This window comes from Pseudorca crassidens, unplaced genomic scaffold (assembly GCF_039906515.1).
Source record: "Pseudorca crassidens isolate mPseCra1 unplaced genomic scaffold, mPseCra1.hap1 Scaffold_67, whole genome shotgun sequence".
Taxonomy (NCBI): Eukaryota; Metazoa; Chordata; class Mammalia; order Artiodactyla; family Delphinidae; genus Pseudorca; species Pseudorca crassidens.
This window is the reverse complement of record NW_027136319.1, coordinates 1,460,082-1,485,688: the sequence shown is the minus strand read 5'-3', so window position 1 is coordinate 1,485,688 and position 25,607 is coordinate 1,460,082.

Here is a 25,607-nt window from a genome sequence, read left to right as displayed (position 1 = left end):
CTCTCCAAGTCGGGAGAGTGTTAGTAAAGCTTCTGGAATGTTGCACCCGAGTACCAGGGTACGAAAACTGAGACATATTTGAACACGTCTCCCAATCACATGGTTGATCATACTTTAGGTTCCACATGCATGTTTTAGCTGAAGGAAGAATACCTTAAACCTGGGTAGTTGAAACCAGTGGAATGGGTACCATAAAATATGACTTCAAAGGGTCTTCATTTGCTCACCGAACCTCTCCAATCCTATCACTGCTGCGTTTATGCCCCTGTACACATGCTTGATTCTCTTTCGGAGACATAGCAATCCATAGGTTTTAAGATACTTACTAGTCAGGTACATTCTTAGGCGTTTAATATGCGGTGTTGAGTCCATTTCGTTGAGCAAGGAGTAGCTCTTGTCTATTCCATATTTGGCTTAAGGAACTTTATCTGTGCTCATTTCAATCTCTGGTTTTATGCAGCACCCCAACTCACCTTTCCCCTTAAGCAAGCATAAGTTGGTTTTCTAAATTTGAGACCCTGTTCTGTTCTGTAATTCAGTTCCTGTGTAGTCAAGTTTACATTCCGTGTATTACTGATATCTTATGATGTTTCTTTTTCTGTGTGACTTATTTCAGTTAGAATCATCATACCTGAATCCACTCATTGTGTTGCTAAGGGCCTGATGACATAGATTTCATTGCTGAGTGATATTCCTTTGTAAGTAATACCACAACTTCTTTATGCATTTTTCACTTTCTGCGATGTTGAACTTGTACTGTAAATGAGGTTCTTGTAAACAGAGGCGTCCCAAACTTTGGGGTGGCTGTGTCTTTTTGATTTTAATTTCTCTAAGCTATAGGACCATAAGTGGAAGTGCCCTAGGCTCTGTTGCTGTGTTTGTTAGATGTTTCAGGAAACACCAAACACTTCTCCCGAGTGTCTGTTGGCAATTTACATCCCGCCCATCAGCATAACAAGGCTCCCAGTTCTCCATGGCCTGTCCTGCCTTTCTGGATTTTACACTTTTTTCAGATGGCCCTTTTGACCGGGGGGAAGTGAGACTTCATTGTAGTGCAGATTTCCTTTGCAAGCTTGCTTGGTTGGCCAAAAAGGGTGTATGCGTTTTTTCCTGAATATATTCAGGAAAAAACGCATACGCCCTTTTTGGCCAAGTGCATCATTGTGGACGTTCTGCCTCTTTTCCTATGCTTTCAATGCAATTCCAGTCTACCTCCTGAAATCGGTTTCCTGCAATTCTGCCCCGCTTTCAAGTCCTCTTGGCAGCCTTACTTCAGTATATTTTTGGACGATAGCTGTCATTTATAACTCTGCAGGTTTGTGAATTACAGTGCCCCTGAGCTCCTTTCTTCAACTCGCTTTCTTGTGAGCTGGCCGCAACACCGCAGGATGGCTTCAGGCCCTAATCTGGTTCTGGCACGGCACGCTGAGCCTTTGGTTAATTCCTCTTCCTGGTGGGAAATGAGAGTTAAATTTGCCCGTCCAGACACCTCCAGCTAATCTCTCATTGGTTCTCGCTATTCCTGTTCATCTTCCGCAGAAATTGCAAACTGGGCCAAACAGGAGGTTAAAGGGACTGACTCTCCAAGTCGGGAGAGTGTTAGTAAAGCGTCTGGAATGTTGCACCCGAGTACCAGGGTACGAAAACTGAGACATATTTGAACACGTCTCCCGATCACATGGTTGATCATACTCTAGGTTCCACATACATGTTTTAGCTGAAGGAAGAATACCTTAAACCTGGGTAGTTGAGACCCGTGGAATGGGTACCATGCTATATGACTTCAAAGGGTCTTCATTTGCTCACCGAACCTCTCCAATCCTATCACTGCTGCGTTTATGCCCCTGTACACATGCTTGATCCTCTTTCGGAGACATAGCAATCCATAGGTTTTAAGATACTTACTAGTCAGGTACATTCTTAGGCGTTTAATATGCGGTGTTGAGTCCATTTCGTTGAGCAAGGAGTAGCTCTTGTCTATTCCATATTTGGCTTAAGGAACTTTATCTGTGCTCATTTCAATCTCTGGTTTTATGCAGCACCCCAACTCACCTTTCCCCTTAAGCAAGCATAAGTTGGTTTTCTAAATTTGAGACCCTGTTCTGTTTTGGAATTCAGTTCCTGTGTAGCCAAGTTTACATTCCGTGTATTAGTGATATCTTATGATGTTTCTTTTTCTGTGTGACTTATTTCAGTTAGAATCATCGTACCTGAATCCACTCATTATGCTGCTACGGGCCTGGTGACATAGATTTCATTGCTGAGTGATACTGCATTGTACGTAAGTTCCACAAGTTCTTTATCCATTTTTCACTTTCTGTGATGTTGAACTTGTACGGTAAACGAGGTTCTTGTAAACAGAGGCGTCCCAAACTTTGGGGTGGCTGTGTCTTTTTGATTTTAATTTCCCTAAGCTATAGGACCATAAGTGGAAGTGCCCTAGGCTCTGTTGCTGTGTTTTTTAGATGTTTCAGGAAACACCATACACTTCTCCCGAGTGTCTGTTGGCAATTTACATCCCGCCCATCAGCATAACAAGGCTCCCAGTTCTCCATTGCCTGTCCTGCCTTTCTGGATTTTACACTTTTTTCAGATGGCCCTTTTGACCGGGGGGAAGTGACACTTCATTGTAGTGCAGATTTCCTTTGCAAGCTTGCTTGGTTGGCCAAAAAGGGCGTATGCGTTTTTTCCTGAATATATTCAGGAAAAAACGCATACGCCCTTTTTGGCCAAGTGCATCATTGTGGACGTTCTGCCTCTTTTCCTATGCTTTCAATGCAATTCCAGTCTACCTCCTGAAATCGGTTTCCTGCAATTCTGCCCCGCTTTCAAGTCCTCTTGGCAGCCTTACTTCAGTATATTTTTGGACGATAGCTGTCATTTATAACTCTGCAGGTTTGTGAATTACAGTGCCCCTGAGCTCCTTTCTTCAACTCGCTTTCTTGTGAGCTGGCCGCAACACCGCAGGATGGCTTCAGGCCCTAATCTGGTTCTGGCACGGCACGCTGAGCCTTTGGTTAATTCCTCTTCCTGGTGGGAAATGAGAGTTAAATTTGCCCGTCCAGACACCTCCAGCTAATCTCTCATTGGTTCTCGCTATTCCTGTTCATCTTCCGCAGAAATTGCAAACTGGGCCAAACAGGAGGTTAAAGGGACTGACTCTCCAAGTCGGGAGAGTGTTAGTAAAGCGTCTGGAATGTTGCACCCGAGTACCAGGGTACGAAAACTGAGACATATTTGAACACGTCTCCCGTTCACATGGTTGATCATACTCTAGGTTCCACATGCATGTTTTAGCTGAAGGAAGAATACCTTAAACCTGGGTAGTTGAAACCCGTGGAATGGGTACCATGCTATATGACTTCAAAGGGTCTTCATTTGCTCACCGAACCTCTCCAATCCTATCACTGCTGCGTTTATGCCCCTGTACACATGCTTGATCCTCTTTCGGAGACATAGCAATCCATAGGTTTTAAGATACTTACTAGTCAGGTACATTCTTAGGCGTTTAATATGCGGTGTTGAGTCCATTTCGTTGAGCAAGGAGTAGCTCTTGTCTATTCCATATTTGGCTTAAGGAACTTTATCTGTGCTCATTTCAATCTCTGGTTTTATGCAGCACCCCAACTCACCTTTCCCCTTAAGCAAGCATAAGTTGGTTTTCTAAATTTGAGACCCTGTTCTGTTTTGGAATTCAGTTCCTGTGTAGCCAAGTTTACATTCCGTGTATTAGTGATATCTTATGATGTTTCTTTTTCTGTGTGACTTATTTCAGTTAGAATCATCGTACCTGAATCCACTCATTATGCTGCTACGGGCCTGGTGACATAGATTTCATTGCTGAGTGATACTGCATTGTACGTAAGTTCCACAAGTTCTTTATCCATTTTTCACTTTCTGTGATGTTGAACTTGTACGGTAAACGAGGTTCTTGTAAACAGAGGCGTCCCAAACTTTGGGGTGGCTGTGTCTTTTTGATTTTAATTTCCCTAAGCTATAGGACCATAAGTGGAAGTGCCCTAGGCTCTGTTGCTGTGTTTTTTAGATGTTTCAGGAAACACCATACACTTCTCCCGAGTGTCTGTTGGCAATTTACATCCCGCCCATCAGCATAACAAGGCTCCCAGTTCTCCATTGCCTGTCCTGCCTTTCTGGATTTTACACTTTTTTCAGATGGCCCTTTTGACCGGGGGGAAGTGACACTTCATTGTAGTGCAGATTTCCTTTGCAAGCTTGCTTGGTTGGCCAAAAAGGGCGTATGCGTTTTTTCCTGAATATATTCAGGAAAAAACGCATACGCCCTTTTTGGCCAAGTGCATCATTGTGGACGTTCTGCCTCTTTTCCTATGCTTTCAATGCAATTCCAGTCTACCTCCTGAAATCGGTTTCCTGCAATTCTGCCCCGCTTTCAAGTCCTCTTGGCAGCCTTACTTCAGTATATTTTTGGACGATAGCTGTCATTTATAACTCTGCAGGTTTGTGAATTACAGTGCCCCTGAGCTCCTTTCTTCAACTCGCTTTCTTGTGAGCTGGCCGCAACACCGCAGGATGGCTTCAGGCCCTAATCTGGTTCTGGCACGGCACGCTGAGCCTTTGGTTAATTCCTCTTCCTGGTGGGAAATGAGAGTTAAATTTGCCCGTCCAGACACCTCCAGCTAATCTCTCATTGGTTCTCGCTATTCCTGTTCATCTTCCGCAGAAATTGCAAACTGGGCCAAACAGGAGGTTAAAGGGACTGACTCTCCAAGTCGGGAGAGTGTTAGTAAAGCGTCTGGAATGTTGCACCCGAGTACCAGGGTACGAAAACTGAGACATATTTGAACACGTCTCCCGTTCACATGGTTGATCATACTCTAGGTTCCACATGCATGTTTTAGCTGAAGGAAGAATACCTTAAACCTGGGTAGTTGAAACCCGTGGAATGGGTACCATGCTATATGACTTCAAAGGGTCTTCATTTGCTCACCGAACCTCTCCAATCCTATCACTGCTGCGTTTATGCCCCTGTACACATGCTTGATTCTCTTTCGGAGACATAGCAATCCATAGGTTTTAAGATACTTACTAGTCAGGTACATTCTTAGGCGTTTAATATGGGGTGTTGAGTCCATTTCGTTGAGCAAGGAGTAGCTCTTGTCTATTCCATATTTGGCTTAAGGAACTTTATCTGTGCTCATTTCAATCTCTGGTTTTATGCAGCACCCCAACTCACCTTTCCCCTTAAGCAAGCATAAGTTGGTTTTCTAAATTTGAGACCCTGTTCTGTTTTGGAATTCAGTTCCTGTGTAGCCAAGTTTACATTCCGTGTATTAGTGATATCTTATGATGTTTCTTTTTCTGTGTGACTTATTTCAGTTAGAATCATCGTACCTGAATCCACTCATTATGCTGCTACGGGCCTGGTGACATAGATTTCATTGCTGAGTGATACTGCATTGTACGTAAGTTCCACAAGTTCTTTATCCATTTTTCACTTTCTGTGATGTTGAACTTGTACGGTAAACGAGGTTCTTGTAAACAGAGGCGTCCCAAACTTTGGGGTGGCTGTGTCTTTTTGATTTTAATTTCCCTAAGCTATAGGACCATAAGTGGAAGTGCCCTAGGCTCTGTTGCTGTGTTTTTTAGATGTTTCAGGAAACACCATACACTTCTCCCGAGTGTCTGTTGGCAATTTACATCCCGCCCATCAGCATAACAAGGCTCCCAGTTCTCCATTGCCTGTCCTGCCTTTCTGGATTTTACACTTTTTTCAGATGGCCCTTTTGACCGGGGGGAAGTGACACTTCATTGTAGTGCAGATTTCCTTTGCAAGCTTGCTTGGTTGGCCAAAAAGGGCGTATGCGTTTTTTCCTGAATATATTCAGGAAAAAACGCATACGCCCTTTTTGGCCAAGTGCATCATTGTGGACGTTCTGCCTCTTTTCCTATGCTTTCAATGCAATTCCAGTCTACCTCCTGAAATCGGTTTCCTGCAATTCTGCCCCGCTTTCAAGTCCTCTTGGCAGCCTTACTTCAGTATATTTTTGGACGATAGCTGTCATTTATAACTCTGCAGGTTTGTGAATTACAGTGCCCCTGAGCTCCTTTCTTCAACTCGCTTTCTTGTGAGCTGGCCGCAACACCGCAGGATGGCTTCAGGCCATAATCTGGTTCCGGCACGGCACGCTGAGCCTTTGGTTAATTCCTCTTCCTGGTGGGAAATGAGAGTTAAATTTGCCCGTTCAGACACGTCCAGCTAGTCTCTCATTGGTTCTCCCTATTCCTGTTCATCTTCCGCAGTAATTGCAAACTGGGCCAAACAGGAGGTTAAAGGCACTGACTCTCCAAGTCGGGAGAGTGTTAGTAAAGCTTCTGGAATGTTGCACCCGAGTACCAGGGTACGAAAACTGAGACATATTTGAACACGTCTCCCAATCACATGGTTGATCATACTTTAGGTTCCACATGCATGTTTTAGCTGAAGGAAGAATACCTTAAACCTGGGTAGTTGAAACCCGTGGAATGGGTACCATAAAATATGACTTCAAAGGGTCTTCATTTGCTCACCGAACCTCTCCAATCCTATCACTGCTGCGTTTATGCCCCTGTACACATGCTTGATTCTCTTTCGGAGTCATAGCAATCCATAGGTTTTAAGATACTTACTAGTCAGGTACATTCTTAGGCGTTTAATATGCGGTGTTGAGTCCATTTCGTTGAGCAAGGAGTAGCTCTTGTCTATTCCATATTTGGCTTAAGGAACTTTATCTGTGCTCATTTCAATCTCTGGTTTTATGCAGCACCCCAACTCACCTTTCCCCTTAAGCAAGCATAAGTTGGTTTTCTAAATTTGAGACCCTGTTCTGTTCTGTAATTCAGTTCCTGTGTAGTCAAGTTTACATTCCGTGTATTACTGATATCTTATGATGTTTCTTTTTCTGTGTGACTTATTTCAGTTAGAATCATCATACCTGAATCCACTCATTGTTTTGCTAAGGGCCTGATGACATAGATTTCATTGCTGAGTGATATTCCTTTGTAAGTAATACCACAACTTCTTTATCCATTTTTCACTTTCTGCGATGTTGAACTTGTACTGTAAATGAGGTTCTTGTAAACAGAGGCGTCCCAAACTTTGGGGTGGCTGTGTCTTTTTGATTTTAATTTCTCTAAGCTATAGGACCATAAGTGGAAGTGCCCTAGGCTCTGTTGCTGTGTTTGTTAGATGTTTCAGGAAACACCAAACACTTCTCCCGAGTGTCTGTTGGCAATTTACATCCCGCCCATCAGCATAACAAGGCTCCCAGTTCTCCATGGCCTGTCCTGCCTTTCTGGATTTTACACTTTTTTCAGATGGCCCTTTTGACCGGGGGGAAGTGAGACTTCATTGTAGTGCAGATTTCCTTTGCAAGCTTGCTTGGTTGGCCAAAAAGGGCGTATGCGTTTTTTCCTGAATATATTCAGGAAAAAACGCATACGCCCTTTTTGGCCAAGTGCATCATTGTGGACGTTCTGCCTCTTTTCCTATGCTTTCAATGCAATTCCAGTCTACCTCCTGAAATCGGTTTCCTGCAATTCTGCCCCGCTTTCAAGTCCTCTTGGCAGCCTTACTTCAGTATATTTTTGGACGATAGCTGTCATTTATAACTCTGCAGGTTTGTGAATTACAGTGCCCCTGAGCTCCTTTCTTCAACTCGCTTTCTTGTGAGCTGGCCGCAACACCGCAGGATGGCTTCAGGCCCTAATCTGGTTCCGGCACGGCACGCTGAGCCTTTGGTTAATTCCTCTTCCTGGTGGGAAATGAGAGTTAAATTTGCCCGTCCAGACACCTCCAGCTAATCTCTCATTGGTTCTCGCTATTCCTGTTCATCTTCCGCAGAAATTGCAAACTGGGCCAAACAGGAGGTTAAAGGGACTGACTCTCCAAGTCGGGAGAGTGTTAGTAAAGCGTCTGGAATGTTGCACCCGAGTACCAGGGTACGAAAACTGAGACATATTTGAACACGTCTCCCGATCACATGGTTGATCATACTCTAGGTTCCACATGCATGTTTTAGCTGAAGGAAGAATACATTAAACCTGGGTAGTTGAAACCCGTGGAATGGGTACCATGCAATATGACTTCAAAGGGTCTTCATTTGCTCACCGAACCTCTCTAATCCTATCACTGCTGCGTTTATGCCCCTGTACACATGCTTGATTCTCTTTTGGAGACATAGCAATCCATAGGTTTTAAGATACTTACTAGTCAGGTACATTCTTAGGCGTTTAATATGGGGTGTTGAGTCCATTTTGTTGAGCAAGGAGTAGCTCTTGTCTATTCCATATTTGGCTTAAGGAACTTTATCTGTGCTCATTTCAATCTCTGGTTTTATGCAGCACCCCAACTCACCTTTCCCCTTAAGCAAGCATAAGTTGGTTTTCTAAATTTGGGACCCTGTTCTGTTTTGGAATTCAGTTCCTGTGTAGCCAAGTTTACATTCCGTGTATTAGTGATATCTTATGATGTTTCTTTTTCTGTGTGACTTATTTCAGTTAGAATCATCGTACCTGAATCCACTCATTATGCTGCTACGGGCCTGGTGACAGAGATTTCATTGCTGAGTGATACTGCATTGTACGTAAGTTCCACAAGTTCTTTATCCATTTTTCACTTTCTGTGATGTTGAACTTGTAAGGTAAGCGAGGTTCTTGTAAACAGAGGCGTCCCAAACTTTGGGGTGGCTGTGTCTTTTTGATTTTAATTTCCCTAAACTATAGGACCATAAGTGGAAGTGCCCTAGGCTCTGTTGCTTTGTTTTTTAGATGTTTCAGAAAACACCATACACTTCTCCCGAGTGTCTGTTGGCAATTTACATCCCGCCCATCAGCATAACAAGGCTCCCAGTTCTCCATGGCCTGTCCTGCCTTTCTGGATTTTACACTTTTTTCAGATGGCCCTTTTGACCGGGGGGAAGTGAGACTTCATTGTAGTGCAGATTTCCTTTGCAAGCTTGCTTGGTTGGCCAAAAAGGGCGTATGCGTTTTTTCCCGAATATATTCAGGAAAAAACGCATACGCCCTTTTTGGCCAAGTGCATCATTGTGGACGTTCTGCCTCTTTTCCTATGCTTTCAATGCAATTCCAGTCTACCTCCTGAAATCGGTTTCCTGCAATTCTGCCCCGCTTTCAAGTCCTCTTGGCAGCCTTACTTCGGTATATTTTTGGACGATAGCTGTCATTTATAACTCTGCAGGTTTGTGAATTACAGTGCCCCTGAGCTCCTTTCTTCAACTCGCTTTCTTGTGAGCTGGCCGCAACACCGCAGGATGGCTTCAGGCCCTAATCTGGTTCCGGCACGGCACGCTGAGCCTTTGGTTAATTCCTCTTCCTGGTGGGAAATGAGAGTTAAATTTGCCCGTCCAGACACCTCCAGCTAGTCTCTCATTGGTTCTCGCTATTCTTGTTCATCTTCCGCAGAAATTACAAGCTGGGCCAAACAGGAGGTTAAAGGGACTGACTCTCCAAGTCGGGAGAGTGTTAGTAAAGCGTCTGGAATGTTGCACCCGAGTACCAGGGTACGAAAACTGAGACATATTTGAACACGTCTCCCGATCACATGGTTGATCATACTCTAGGTTCCACATGCATGTTTTAGCTGAAGGAAGAATACCTTAAACCTGGAGAGTTGAGACCCGTGGAATGGGTACCATGCAATATGACTTCAAAGGGTCTTCATTTGCTCACCGAACCTCTCCAATCCTATCACTGCTGCGTTTATGCCCCTGTACACATGCTTGATTCTCTTTCGGAGACATAGCAATCCATAGGTTTTAAGATACTTACTAGTCAGGTACATTCTTAGGCGTTTAATATGCGGTGTTGAGTCCATTTCGTTGAGCAAGGAGTAGCTCTTGTCTATTCCATATTTGGCTTAAGGAACTTTATCTGTGCTCATTTCAATCTCTGGTTTTATGCAGCACCCCAACTCACCTTTCCCCTTAAGCAAGCATAAGTTGGTTTTCTAAATTTGAGACCCTGTTCTGTTTTGGAATTCAGTTCCTGTGTAGCCAAGTTTACATTCCGTGTATTAGTGATATCTTATGATGTTTCTTTTTCTGTGTGACTTATTTCAGTTAGAATCATCGTACCTGAATCCACTCATTATGCTGCTACGGGCCTGGTGACATAGATTTCATTGCTGAGTGATACTGCATTGTACGTAAGTTCCACAAGTTCTTTATCCATTTTTCACTTTCTGTGATGTTGAACTTGTACGGTAAATGAGGTTCTTGTAAACAGAGGCGTCCCAAACTTTGGGGTGGCTGTGTCTTTTTGATTTTAATTTCCCTAAGCTATAGGACCATAAGTGGAAGTGCCCTAGGCTCTGTTGCTGTGTTTTTTAGATGTTTCAGGAAACACCATACACTTCTCCCGAGTGTCTGTTGGCAATTTACATCCCGCCCATCAGCATAACAAGGCTCCCAGTTCTCCATTGCCTGTCCTGCCTTTCTGGATTTTACACTTTTTTCAGATGGCCCTTTTGACCGGGGGGAAGTGACACTTCATTGTAGTGCAGATTTCCTTTGCAAGCTTGCTTGGTTGGCCAAAAAGGGCGTATGCGTTTTTTCCTGAATATATTCAGGAAAAAACGCATACGCCCTTTTTGGCCAAGTGCATCATTGTGGACGTTCTGCCTCTTTTCCTATGCTTTCAATGCAATTCCAGTCTACCTCCTGAAATTGGTTTCCTGCAATTCTGCCCCGCTTTCAAGTCCTCTTGGCAGCCTTACTTCAGTATATTTTTGGACGATAGCTGTAATTTATAACTCTGCAGGTTTGTGAATTACAGTGCCCCTGAGCTCCTTTCTTCAACTCGCTTTCTTGTGACCTGGCCGCAACACCGCAGGATGGCTTCAGGCCGTAATCTGGTTCCGGCACGGCACGCTGAGCCTTTGGTTAATTCCTCTTCCTGGTGGGAAATGAGAGTTAAATTTGCCCGTTCAGACACGTCCAGCTAGTCTCTCATTGGTTCTCCCTATTCCTGTTCATCTTCCGCAGTAATTGCAAACTGGGCCAAACAGGAGGTTAAAGGCACTGACTCTCCAAGTCGGGAGAGTGTTAATAAAGCTTCTGGAATGTTGCACCCGAGTACCAGGGTACGAAAACTGAGACATATTTGAACACGTCTCCCAATCACATGGTTGATCATACTTTAGGTTCCACATGCATGTTTTAGCTGAAGGAAGAATACCTTAAACCTGGGTAGTTGAAACCCGTGGAATGGGTACCATAAAATATGACTTCAAAGGGTCTTCATTTGCTCACCGAACCTCTCCAATCCTATCACTGCTGCGTTTATGCCCCTGTACACATGCTTGATTCTCTTTCGGAGTCATAGCAATCCATAGGTTTTAAGATACTTACTAGTCAGGTACATTCTTAGGCGTTTAATATGCGGTGTTGAGTCCATTTCGTTGAGCAAGGAGTAGCTCTTGTCTATTCCATATTTGGCTTAAGGAACTTTATCTGTGCTCATTTCAATCTCTGGTTTTATGCAGCACCCCAACTCACCTTTCCCCTTAAGCAAGCATAAGTTGGTTTTCTAAATTTGAGACCCTGTTCTGTTTTGGAATTCAGTTCCTGTGTAGCCAAGTTTACATTCCGTGTATTAGTGATATCTTATGATGTTTCTTTTTCTGTGTGACTTATTTCAGTTAGAATCATCGTACCTGAATCCACTCATTATGCTGCTACGGGCCTGATGACATAGATTTCATTGCTGAGTGATACTGCATTGTACGTAAGTACCACAAGTTCTTTATCCATTTTTCACTTTCTGTGATATTGAACTTGTACGGTAAACGAGGTTCTTGTAAACAGAGGCTTCCCAAACTTTGGGGTGCTGTGTCTTTTTGATTTTAATTTCTCTAAGCTATAGGACCATAAGTGGAAGTGCCCTAGGCTGTGTTGCTTTGTTTTTCAGATGTTTCAGGAAACACCATACACTTCTCCTGAGTGTCTGTTGGCAATTTACATCCCGCCCATCAGCATAACAAGGCTTCTAGTTCTCCATGGCCTGTCCTGCCTTTCTGGATTTTACACTTTTTTCAGATGGCCCTTTTGACCGGAAGGAAGTGAGACTTCATTGTAGTGCAGATTTCCTTTGCAAGCTTGCTTGGTTGGCCAAACAGGGCGTATGCGTTTTTTCCTGAATATATTCAGGAAAAAACGCATACGCACTTTTTGGCCAAGTGCATCATTGTGGACGTTCTGCCTCTTTTCCTATGCTTTCAATGCAATTCCACTCTACCTCCTGAAATCGGTTTCCTGCAATTCTGCCCCGCTTTCAAGTCCTCTTGGCAGCCATACTTCAGTATATTTTTGGACGATCGCTGTCATTTATAACTCTGCAGGTTTGTGAATTACAGTGCCCCTTAGCTACTTTCTTCAACTCGCTTTCTTGTGACCTGGACGCAACACCGCAGGATGGCTTCAGTCCCTAATCTGGTTCCGGCACGGCATGCTGAGCCTTTGTTTATTTCCTCTTCCTGGTGGGAAATGAGAGTTAAATTTGCCCGTCCAGACACCTCCAGCTAGTCTCTCATTGGTTCTCCCTATTCCTGTTCATCTTCCGCAGAAATTGCAAACTGGGCCAAACAGGAGGTTAAAGGCGCTGACTCTCCAAGTGGGGAGAGTGTTAGTAAAGCGTCTGGAATGTTGCACCCGAGTACCAGGGGAGGAAAACTGAGACATATTTGAACACGTCTCCCGTTCACACAGTTGATCATACTCTGGGTTCTACATGCATGATTTAGCTCAAGGAAGAATATCTTAAATCTGGAGAGTTGAGACCCGTGGAATGGGTACCATGCAATATGACTTCAAAGGGTCTTCATTTGCTCACCGAACCTCTCCAATCCTATCACTGCTGCGTTTATGCCCCTGTACATACGATTGATTCTCTTTTGGAGACATAGCAATCCATAGGTTTTAAGATACTTACTAGTCAGGTACATTCTTAGGCGTTTAATATGGGGTGTTGAGTCCATTTCGTTGAGCAAGGAGTAGCTCTTGTCTATTCCATATTTGGCTTAACAACTTTATCTGTGCTCATTTCACTCTCTGGTTTTATGCAGCACCCCAACTCACCTTTCCTCTTAAGCAAGCATAAGTTGGTTTTCTAAATTTGAGACCCTGTTCTGTTTTGGAATTCAGTTCCTGTGTAGCCAAGTTTACATTCCGTGTATTAGTGATATCTTATGATGTTTCTTTTTCTGTGTGACTTATTTCAGTTAGAATCATCGTACCTGAATCCACTCATTATGCTGCTACGGGCCTGATGACATAGATTTCATTGCTGAGTGATACTGCATTGTACGTAAGTACCACAAGTTCTTTATCCATTTTTCACTTTCTGTGATACTGAACTTGTACGGTAAACGAGGTTCTTGTAAACAGAGGCGTCCCAAACTTTGGGGTGGCTGTGTCTTTTTGATTTTAATTTCCCTAAGCTATAGGACCATAAGTGGAAGTGCCCTAGGCTCTGTTGCTTTGTTTTTTAGATGTTTCAGGAAACACCATACACTTCTCCCGAGTGTCTGTTGGCAATTTACATCCCGCCCATCAGCATAACAAGGCTCCCAGTTCTCCATGGCCTGTCCTGTCTTTCTGGATTTTACACTTTGTTCAGATGGCCCTTTTGACCGGGGGGAAGTGAGACTTCATTGTAGTGCAGATTTCCTTTGCAAGTTTGCTTGGTTGGCCAAAAAGGGCGTATGCGTTTTTTCCTGAATATATTCAGGAAACAACGCATACGCCCGTTTTGGCCAAGTGCATCATTGTGGACGTTCTGCCTCTTTTCCTATGCTTTCAATGCAATTCCAGTCTACCTCCTGAAATCGGTTTCCTGCAATTCTGCCCCGCTTTCAAGTCCTCTTGGCAGCCTTACTTCAGTATATTTTTGGACGATAGCTGTCATTTATAACTCTGCAGGTTTGTGAATTACAGTGCCCCTGAGCTCCTTTCTTCAACTCGCTTTCTTGTGAGCTGGCCGCAACACCGCAGGATGGCTTCAGGCCCTAATCTGGTTCCGGCACGGCACGCTGAGCCTTTGGTTAATTCCTCTTCCTGGTGGGAAATGAGAGTTAAATTTGCCCGTTCAGACACGTCCAGCTAGTCTCTCATTGGTTCTCCCTATTCCTGTTCATCTTCCGCAGTAATTGCAAACTGGGCCAAACAGGAGGTTAAAGGCACTAACTCTCCAAGTCGGGAGAGTGTTAGTAAACCGTCTGGAATGTTGCACCCGAGTACCAGGGGAGGAAAACTGAGACATATTTGAACACGTCTCCCGTTCACACGGTTGATCATACTCTGGGTTCCACATGCATGTTTTAGCTGAAGGAAGAATACCTTAAACCTGGAGAGTTGAGACCCGTGGAATGGGTACCATGCAATATGACTTCAAAGGGTCTTCATTTGCTCACCGAACCTCTCCAATCCTATCACTGCTGCGTTTATGCCCCTGTACACACGCTTGATTCTCTTTCGGAGACATAGCAATCCATAGGTTTTAAGATACTTACTAGTCAGGTACATTCTTAGGCGTTTAATATGCGGTGTTGAGTCCATTTCGTTGAGCAAGGAGTAGCTCTTGTCTATTCCATATTTGGCTTAAGGAACTTTATCTGTGCTCATTTCAATCTCTGGTTTTATGCAGCACCCCAACTCACCTTTCCCCTTAAGCAAGCATAAGTTGGTTTTCTAAGTTTGAGACCCTGTTCTGTTCTGTAATTCAGTTCCTGTGTAGCCAAGTTTACATTCCATGTATTACTGATATCTTATGATGTTTCTTTTTCTGTGTGACTTATTTCAGTTAGAAGCATCATACCTGAATCCACTCATTGTGCTGCTAAGGGCCTGATGACATAGATTTCATTGCTGAGTGATATTGCTTTGTAAGTAAATACCACAACTTCTTTATCCATTTTTCACTTTCTGCGATGTTGAACTTGTACTGTAAACGAGGTTCTTGTAAACAGAGCCGTTCCAACCATAGGGGTGGCTGTGTCTTTTTGATTTTAATTTCCCTAAGCTATAGGACCATAAGTGGAAGTGCCCTAGGCTCTGTTGCTTTGTTTTTTAGATGTTTCAGGAAACACCATACACTTCCCCCGAGTGTCTGTTGGCAATTTACATCACGCCCATCAGCATAACAAGGCTCCCAGTTCTCCATGGCCTGTCCTGCCTTTCTGGATTTTACACTTTTTTCAGATGGCCCTTTTGACCGGAAGGAAGTGAGACTTCATTGTAGTGCAGATTTCCTTTGCAAGCTTGCTTGGTTGGCCAAAAAGGGTGTATGCGTTTTTTCCTGAATATATTCAGGAAAAAACGCATACGCACTTTTTGGCCAAGTGCATCATTGTGGACGTTCTGCCTCTTTTCCTATGCTTTCAATGCAATTCCACTCTACCTCCTGAAATCGGTTTCCTGCAATTCTGCCCCGCTTTCAAGTCCTCTTGGCAGCCATACTTCAGTATATTTTTGGACGATCGCTGTCATTTATAACTCTGCAGGTTTGTGAATTACAGTGCCCCTTAGCTACTTTCTTCAACTCGCTTTCTTGTGACCTGGACGCAACACCGCAGGATGGCTTCAGTCCCTAATCTGGTTCCGGCACGGCACGCTGAGCCTTTGTTTATTTCCTCTTCCTGGTGGGAAATGAGAGTTAAATTTGCCCGTCCAGACACCTCCAGCTAGTCTCTCATTGGTTCTCCCTATTCCTGTTCATCTTCCGCAGAAATTGCAAACTGGGCCAAACAGGAGGTTAAAGGCGCTGACTCTCCAAGTGGGGAGAGTGTTAGTAAAGCGTCTGGAATGTTGCACCCGAGTACCAGGGGAGGAAAACTGAGACATATTTGAACACGTCTCCCGTTCACACAGTTGATCATACTCTGGGTTCTACATGCATGATTTAGCTCAAGGAAGAATATCTTAAATCTGGAGAGTTGAGACCCGTGGAATGGGTACCATGCAATATGACTTCAAAGGGTCTTCATTTGCTCACCGAACCTCTCCAATCCTATCACTGCTGCGTTTATGCCCCTGTACATACGATTGATTCTCTTTTGGAGACATAGCAATCCATAGGTTTTAAGATACTTACTAGTCAGGTACATTCTTAGGCGTTTAATATGGGGTGTTGAGTCCATTTCGTTGAGCAAGGAGTAGCTCTTGTCTATTCCATATTTGGCTTAACAACTTTATCTGTCCTCATTTCACTCTCTGGTTTTATGCAGCACCCCAACTCACCTTTCCTCTTAAGCAAGCATAAGTTGGTTTTCTAAATTTGAGACCCTGTTCTGTTTTGGAATTCAGTTCCTGTGTAGCCAAGTTTACATTCCGTGTATTAGTGATATCTTATGATGTTTCTTTTTCTGTGTGACTTATTTCAGTTAGAATCATCGTACCTGAATCCACTCATTATGCTGCTACGGGCCTGATGACATAGATTTCATTGCTGAGTGATACTGCATTGTACGTAAGTACCACAAGTTCTTTATCCATTTTTCACTTTCTGTGATACTGAACTTGTACGGTAAACGAGGTTCTTGTAAACAGAGGCGTCCCAAACTTTGGGGTGGCTGTGTCTTTTTGATTTTAATTTCCCTAAGCTATAGGACCATAAGTGGAAGTGCCCTAGGCTCTGTTGCTTTGTTTTTTAGATGTTTCAGGAAACACCATACACTTCTCCCGAGTGTCTGTTGGCAATTTACATCCCGCCCATCAGCATAACAAGGCTCCCAGTTCTCCATGGCCTGTCCTGTCTTTCTGGATTTTACACTTTGTTCAGATGGCCCTTTTGACCGGGGGGAAGTGAGACTTCATTGTAGTGCAGATTTCCTTTGCAAGTTTGCTTGGTTGGCCAAAAAGGGCGTATGCGTTGTTTCCTGAATATATTCAGGAAACAACGCATACGCCCGTTTTGGCCAAGTGCATCATTGTGGACGTTCTGCCTCTTTTCCTATGCTTTCAATGCAATTCCAGTCTACCTCCTGAAATCGGTTTCCTGCAATTCTGCCCCGCTTTCAAGTCCTCTTGGCAGCCTTACTTCAGTATATTTTTGGACGATAGCTGTCATTTATAACTCTGCAGGTTTGTGAATTACAGTGCCCCTGAGCTCCTTTCTTCAACTCGCTTTCTTGTGACCTGGCCGCAACACCGCAGGATGGCTTCAGGCCCTAATCTGGTTCCGGCACTGCACGCTGAGCCTTTGGTTAATTCCTCTTCCTGGTGGGAAATGAGAGTTAAATTTGCCCGTCCAGACACCTCCAGCTAGTCTCTCATTGGTTCTCGCTATTCCTGTTCATCTTCCGCAGAAATGGCAAACTGGGCCAAACAGGAGGTTAAAGGCGCTGACTCTCCAAGTGGGGAGAGTGTTAGTAAAGCGTCTGGAATGTTGCACCCGAGTACCAGGGGAGGAAAACTGAGACATATTTGAACACGTCTCCCGTTCACACGGTTGATCATACTCTGGGTTCCACATGCATGTTTTAGCTGAAGGAAGAATACCTTAAACCTGGAGAGTTGAGACCCGTGGAATGGGTACCATGCAATATGACTTCAAAGGGGCTTCATTTGCTCACCGAACCTCTCCAATCCTATCACTGCTGCGTTTATGCCCCTGTACACATGCTTGATTCTCTTTCGGAGACATAGCAATCCATAGGTTTTAAGATACTTACTAGTCAGGTACATTCTTAGGCGTTTAATATGCGGTGTTGAGTCCATTTCGTTGAGCAAGGAGTAGCTCTTGTCTATTCCATATTTGGCTTAAGGAACTTTATCTGTGCTCATTTCAATCTCTGGTTTTATGCAGCACCCCAACTCACCTTTCCCCTTAAGCAAGCATAAGTTGGTTTTCTAAATTTGAGACCCTGTTCTGTTTTGGAATTCAGTTCCTGTGTAGCCAAGTTTACATTCCGTGTATTAGTGATATCTTATGATGTTTCTTTTTCTGTGTGACTTATTTCAGTTAGAATCATCGTACCTGAATCCACTCATTATGCTGCTACGGGCCTGATGACATAGATTTCATTGCTGAGTGATACTGCATTGTACGTAAGTACCACAAGTTCTTTATCCATTTTTCACTTTCTGTGATACTGAACTTGTACGGTAAACGAGGTTCTTGTAAACAGAGGCGTCCCAAACTTTGGGGTGGCTGTGTCTTTTTGATTTTAATTTCCCTAAGCTATAGGACCATAAGTGGAAGTGCCCTAGGCTCTGTTGCTTTGTTTTTTAGATGTTTCAGGAAACACCATACACTTCTCCCGAGTGTCTGTTGGCAATTTACATCCCGCCCATCAGCATAACAAGGCTCCCAGTTCTCCATGGCCTGTCCTGCCTTTCTGGATTTTACACTTTGTTCAGATGGCCCTTTTGACCGGGGGGAAGTGAGACTTCATTGTATTGCAGATTTCCTTTGCAAATTTGCTTGGTTGGCCAAAAAGGGAGTATGCGTTTTTTCCTGAATATATTCAGGAAACAACGCATACGCCCGTTTTGGCCAAGTGCATCATTGTGGACGTTCTGCCTCTTTTCCTATGCTTTCAATGCAATTCCAGTCTACCTCCTGAAATCGGTTTCCTGCAATTCTGCCCCACTTTCAAGTCCTCTTGGCAGCCTTACTTCAGTATATTTTTGGACGATAGCTGTCATTTATAACTCTGCAGGTTTGTGAATTACAGTGCCCCTGAGCTCCTTTCTTCAACTCGCTTTCTTGTGACCTGGCCGCAACACCGCAGGATGGCTTCAGGCCCTAATCTGGTTCCGGCACGGCACGCTGAGCCTTTGGTTAATTCCTCTTCCTGGTGGGAAATGAGAGTTAAATTTGCCCGTCCAGACACCTCCAGCTAGTCTCTCATTGGTTCTCCCTATTCCTGTTCATCTTCCGCAGAAATTGCAAACTGGGCCAAACAGGAGGTTAAAGGCGCTGACTCTCCAAGTGGGGAGAGTGTTAGTAAAGCGTCTGGAATGTTGCACCCGAGTACCAGGGGAGGAAAACTGAGACATATTTGAACACGTCTCCCGGTCACACGGTTGATCATACTCTGGGTTCCACATGCATGTTTTAGCTGAAGGAAGAATACCTTAAACCTGGAGAGTTGAGACCCGTGGAATGGGTACCATGCAATATGACTTCAAAGGGGCTTCATTTGCTCACCGAACCTCTCCAATCCTATCACTGCTGCGTTTATGCCCCTGTACACATGCTTGATTCTCTTTCGGAGACATAGCAATCCATAGGTTTTAAGATACTTACTAGTCAGGTACATTCTTAGGCGTTTAATATGGGGTGTTGAGTCCATTTCGTTGAGCAAGGAGTAGCTCTTGTCTATTCCATATTTGGCTTAAGGAACTTTATCTGTGCTCATTTCAATCTCTGGTTTTATGCAGCACCCCAACTCACCTTTCCCCTTAAGCAAGCATAAGTTGGTTTTCTAAACTTGAGACCCTGTTCTGTTCTGTAATTCAGTTCCTGTGTAGCCAAGTTTACATTCCATGTATTACTGATATCTTATGATGTTTCTTTTTCTGTGTGACTTATTTCAGTTAGAAGCATCATACCTGAATCCACTCATTATGCTGCTATGGGCCTGATGACATAGATTTCATTGCTGAGTGATACTGCATTGTACATAAGTACCACAACTTCTTTATCCATTTTTCACTTTCTGTGATACTGAACTTGTACGGTAAACGAGGTTCTTGTAAACAGAGGCGTCCCAAACTTTGGGGTGGCTGTGTCTTTTTGATTTTAATTTCCCTAAGCTATAGGACCATAAGTGGAAGTGCCCTAGGCTCTGTTGCTTTGTTTTTTAGATGTTTCAGGAAACACCATACACTTCCCCCGAGTGTCTGTTGGCAATTTACATCCCGCCCATCAGCATAACAAGGCTCCCAGTTCTCCATGGCCTGTCCTGCCTTTCTGGATTTTACACTTTTTTCAGATGGCCCTTTTGACCGGAAGGAAGTGAGACTTCATTGTAGTGCAGATTTCCTTTGCAAGCTTGCTTGGTTGGCCAAAAAGGGCGTATGCGTTTTTTCCTGAATATATTCAGGAAAAAACGCATACGCACTTTTTGGCCAAGTGCATCATTGTGGACGTTCTGCCTCTTTTCCTATGCTTTCAATGCAATTCCACTCTACCTCCTGAAATCGGTTTCCTGCAATTCTGCCCCACTTTCAAGTCCTCTTGGCAGCCATACTTCAGTATATTTTTGGACGATCGCTGTCATTTATAACTCTGCAGGTTTGTGAATTACAGTGCCCCTTAGCTACTTTCTTCAACACGCTTTCTTGTGACCTGGACGCAACACCGCAGGATGGCTTCAGTCCCTAATCTTGTTCCGGCACGGCACGCTGAGCCTTTGGTTATTTCCTCTTCCTGGTGGGAAATGAGAGTTAAATTTGCCCGTCCAGACACCTCCAGCTAGTCTCTCATTGGTTCTCCCTATTCCTGTTCATCTTCCGCAGAAATTGCAAACTGGGCCAAACAGGAGGTTAAAGGCGCTGACTCTCCAAGTGGGGAGAGTGTTAGTAAAGCGTCTGGAATGTTGCACCCGAGTACCAGGGGAGGAAAACTGAGACATATTTGAACACGTCTCCCATTCACACAGTTGATCATACTCTGGGTTCTACATGCATGATTTAGCTCAAGGAAGAGTACCTTAAATCTGGAGAGTTGAGACCCGTGGAATGGGTACCATGCAATATGACTTCAAAGGGTCTTCATTTGCTCACCGAACCTCTCCAATCCTATCACTGCTGCGTTTATGCCCCTGTACATACGATTGATTCTCTTTTGGAGACATAGGAATCCATAGGTTTTAAGATACTTACTAGTCAGGTACATTCTTAGGCGTTTAATATGGGGTGTTGAGTCCATTTCGTTGAGCAAGGAGTAGCTCTTGTCTATTCCATATTTGGCTTAAGGAACTTTATCTGTGCTCATTTCAATCTCTGGTTTTATGCAGCACCCCAACTCACCTTTCCTCTTAAGCAAGCATAAGTTGGTTTTCTAAATTTGAGACCCTGTTCTGTTTTGGAATTCAGTTCCTGTGTAGCCAAGTTTACATTCCGTGTATTAGTGATATCTTATGATGTTTCTTTTTCTGTGTGACTTATTTCAGTTAGAATCATCGTACCTGAATCCACTCATTATGCTGCTACGGGCCTGATGACATAGATTTCATTGCTGAGTGATACTGCATTGTAGGTAAGTACCACAAGTTCTTTATCCATTTTTCACTTTCTGTGATACTGAACTTGTACGGTAAACGAGGTTCTTGTAAACAGAGGCGTCCCAAACTTTGGGGTGGCTGTGTCTTTTTGATTTTAATTTCCCTAAGCTATAGGACCATAAGTGGAAGTGCCCTAGGCTCTGTTGCTTTGTTTTTTAGATGTTTCAGGAAACACCATACACTTCTCCCGAGTGTCTCTTGGCAATTTACATCCCGCCCATCAGCATAACAAGGCTCCCAGTTCTCCATGACCTTTACTGCCTTTCTGGATTTTACACTTTGTTCAGATGGCCCTTTTTACCGGGGGGAAGTGAGACTTCATTGTAGTGCAGATTTCCTTTGCAAGTTTGCTTGGTTGTCCAACAAGTGCGTATGCGTTTTTTCCTGAATATATTCAAGAAAAAATGCATACGCCCTTTTTGGTCAAGTGCATCATTGTGGACGTTCTGCCTCTTTTCCTATGCTTTCAATGCAATTCCAGTCTACCTCCTGAAATCGGTTTCCTGCAATTCTGTCCCGCTTTCAAGTCCTCTTGGCAGCCTTACTTCAGTATATTTTTGGACGATAGCTGTCATTTATAACTCTGCAGGTTTGTGCATTACAGTGCCCCTGAGCTACTTTCTTCAACTCGCTTTCTTGTGAGCTGGCCGCAACACCGCAGCATGGCTTCAGGCCCTAATCTGGTTCCGGCACGGCACGCTGAGCCTTTGGTTAATTCCTCTTCCTGGTGGGAAATGAGAGTTAAATTTGCCCCTCCAGTCACCTCCAGCTAGTCTCTCATTGGTTCTCGCTATTCCTGTTCATCTTCCGCAGAAATTGCGAACTGGGCCCAACAGGAGGTTAAAGGGACTGACTCTCCAAGTCGGGAGAGTGTTAGTAAAGCGTCTGGAATGTTGCACCCGAGTACCAGGGTACGAAAACTGAGACATATTTGAACACGTCTCCCGATCACATGGTTGATCATACTCTAGGTTCCACATGCATGTTTTAGCTGAAGGAAGAATACCTTAAACCTGGGTAGTTGAAACCCGTGGAATGGTACCATGCAATATGACTTCAAAGGGTCTTCATTTGCTCACCAAACCTCTCCAATCCTATCACTGCTGTGTTTATGCCCCTGTACACACGCTTGATTCTCTTTTAGAGACATAGCAATCCATAGGTTTTAAGATACTTACTAGTCAGGTACATTCTTAGGCGTTTAATATGGGGTGTTGAGTCCATTTCATTGAGCAAGGAGTAGCTCTTGTCTATTCCATATTTGGCTTAAGGAACTTTATCTGTGCTCATTTCAATCTCTGGTTTTATGCAGCACCCCAACTCACCTTTCCCCTTAAGCAAGCATAAGTTGGTTTTCTAAATTTGAGACCCTGTTCTGTTCTGTAATTCAGTTCCTGTGTAGCCAAGTTTACATTCCATGTATTACTGATATCTTATGATGTTTCTTTTTCTGTGTGACTTATTTCAGTTAGAAGCATCATACCTGAATCCACTCATTGTGCTGCTAAGGGCCTGATGACATAGATTTCATTGCTGAGTGATATTGCTTTGTAAGTAAATACCACAACTTCTTTATCCATTTTTCACTTTCTGCGATGTTGAACTTGTACTGTAAACGAGGTTCTTGTAAACAGAGCCGTTCCAACCTTAGGGGTGGCTGTGTCTTTTTGATTTTAATTTCCCTAAGCTATAGGACCATAAGTGGAAGTGCCCTAGGCTCTGTTGCTTTGTTTTTTAGATGTTTCAGGAAACACCATACACTTCTCCCGAGTGTCTGTTGGCAATTTACATCCCGCCCATCAGCATAACAAGGCTCCCAGTTCTCCATGGCCTGTCCTGCCTTTCTGGATTTTACACTTTTTTCAGATGGCCCTTTTGACCGGAAGGATGTGAGACTTCATTGTAGTGCAGATTTCCTTTGCAAGCTTGCTTGGTTGGCCAAACAGGGCGTATGCGTTTTTTCCTGAATATATTCAGGAAAAAACGCATACGCACTTTTTGGCCAAGTGCATCATTGTGGACGTTCTGCCTCTTTTCCTATGCTTTCAATGCAATTCCACTCTACCTCCTGAAATCGGTTTCCTGCAATTCTGCCCCGCTTTCAAGTCCTCTTGGCAGCCATACTTCAGTATATTTTTGGACGATCGCTGTCATTTATAACTCTGCAGGTTTGTGAATTACAGTGCCCCTTAGCTACTTTCTTCAACTCGCTTTCTTGTGACCTGGACGCAACACCGCAGGATGGCTTCAGTCCCTAATCTGGTTCCGGCACGGCACGCTGAGCCTTTGGTTATTTCCTCTTCCTGGTGGGAAATGAGAGTTAAATTTGCCCGTCCAGACACCTCCAGCTAGTCTCTCATTGGTTCTCCCTATTCCTGTTCATCTTCCGCAGAAATTGCAAACTGGGCCAAACAGGAGGTTAAAGGCGCTGACTCTCCAAGTGGGGAGAGTGTTAGTAAAGCGTCTGGAATGTTGCACCCGAGTACCAGGGGAGGAAAACTGAGACATATTTGAACACGTCTCCCGTTCACACAGTTGATCATACTCTGGGTTCTACATGCATGATTTAGCTCAAGGAAGAATACCTTAAATCTGGAGAGTTGAGACCCGTGGAATGGGTACCATGCAATATGACTTCAAAGGGTCTTCATTTGCTCACCGAACCTCTCCAATCCTATCACTGCTGCGTTTATGCCCCTGTACATACGATTGATTCTCTTTTGGAGACATAGCAATCCATAGGTTTTAAGATACTTACTAGTCAGGTACATTCTTAGGCGTTTAATATGGGGTGTTGAGTCCATTTCGTTGAGCAAGGAGTAGCTCTTGTCTATTCCATATTTGGCTTAAGGAACTTTATCTGTGCTCATTTCAATCTCTGGTTTTATGCAGCACCCCAACTCACCTTTCCTCTTAAGCAAGCATAAGTTGGTTTTCTAAATTTGAGACCCTGTTCTGTTTTGGAATTCAGTTCCTGTGTAGCCAAGTTTACATTCCGTGTATTAGTGATATCTTATGATGTTTCTTTTTCTGTGTGACTTATTTCAGTTAGAATCATCGTACCTGAATCCACTCATTATGCTGCTACGGGCCTGATGACATAGATTTCATTGCTGAGTGATACTGCATTGTACGTAAGTACCACAAGTTCTTTATCCATTTTTCACTTTCTGTGATACTGAACTTGTACGGTAAACGAGGTTCTTGTAAACAGAGGCGTCCCAAACTTTGGGGTGGCTGTGTCTTTTTGATTTTAATTTCCCTAAGCTATAGGACCATAAGTGGAAGTGCCCTAGGCTCTGTTGCTGTATTTTTTAGATGTTTCAGGAAACACCATACACTTCTCCCGAGTGTCTGTTGGCAATTTACATCCCGCCCATCAGCATAACAAGGCTCCCAGTTCTCCATGGCCTGTCCTGTCTTTCTGGATTTTACACTTTGTTCAGATGGCCCTTTTGACCGGGGGGAAGTGAGACTTCATTGTAGTGCAGATTTCCTTTGCAAGTTTGCTTGGTTGCCCAAAAAGTGCGTATGCGTTTTTTCCTGAATATATTCAGGAAAAAACGCATACGCCCTTTTTCTCCAAGTGCATCATTGTGGACGCTCTGCCTCTTTTCCTATGCTTTCAATGCAATTCCAGTCTACCTCCTGAAATCGGTTTTCCTGCAATTCTGCCCCGCTTTCAAGTCCTCTTGGCAGCCTTACTTCAGTATATTTTTGGACGATAGCTGTCATTTATAACTCTGCAGGTTTGTGCATTACAGTGCCCCTGAGCTACTTTCTTCAACTCGCTTTCTTGTGACTTGGCTACAACACCGCAGGATGGCTTCAGGCCCTTATCTGTTTCCGGCACGGCATGCTGAGCGTTTGGTTAATTCCTCTTCCTGGTGGGAAATGAGAGTTAAATTTGCCCGTCCAGACACCTCCAGCTAGTCTCTCATTGGTTCTCGCTATTCCTGTTCATCTTCCGCAGAAATTGCAAACTGGGCCAAACAGGAGGTTAAAGGGACTGACTCTCCAAGTCGGGAGAGTGTTAGGAAAGCGTCTGGAATGTTGCACCCGAGTACCAGGGTACAAAAACTGAGACATATTTGAACACGTCTCCCGATCACATGGTTGATCATACCCTAGGTTCCACATGCATGTTTTAGCTGAAGGAAGAATCCCTAAAACCTGGGTAGTTGAAACCCGTGGAATGGGTACCATGCAATATGACTTCAAAGGGTCTTCATTTGCTCACCGAACCTCTCCAATCCTATCACTGCTGCGTTTATTCCCCTGTACACACGCTTGATTCTCTTTTGGAGACATAGCAATCCATAGGTTTTAAGATACTTACTAGTCA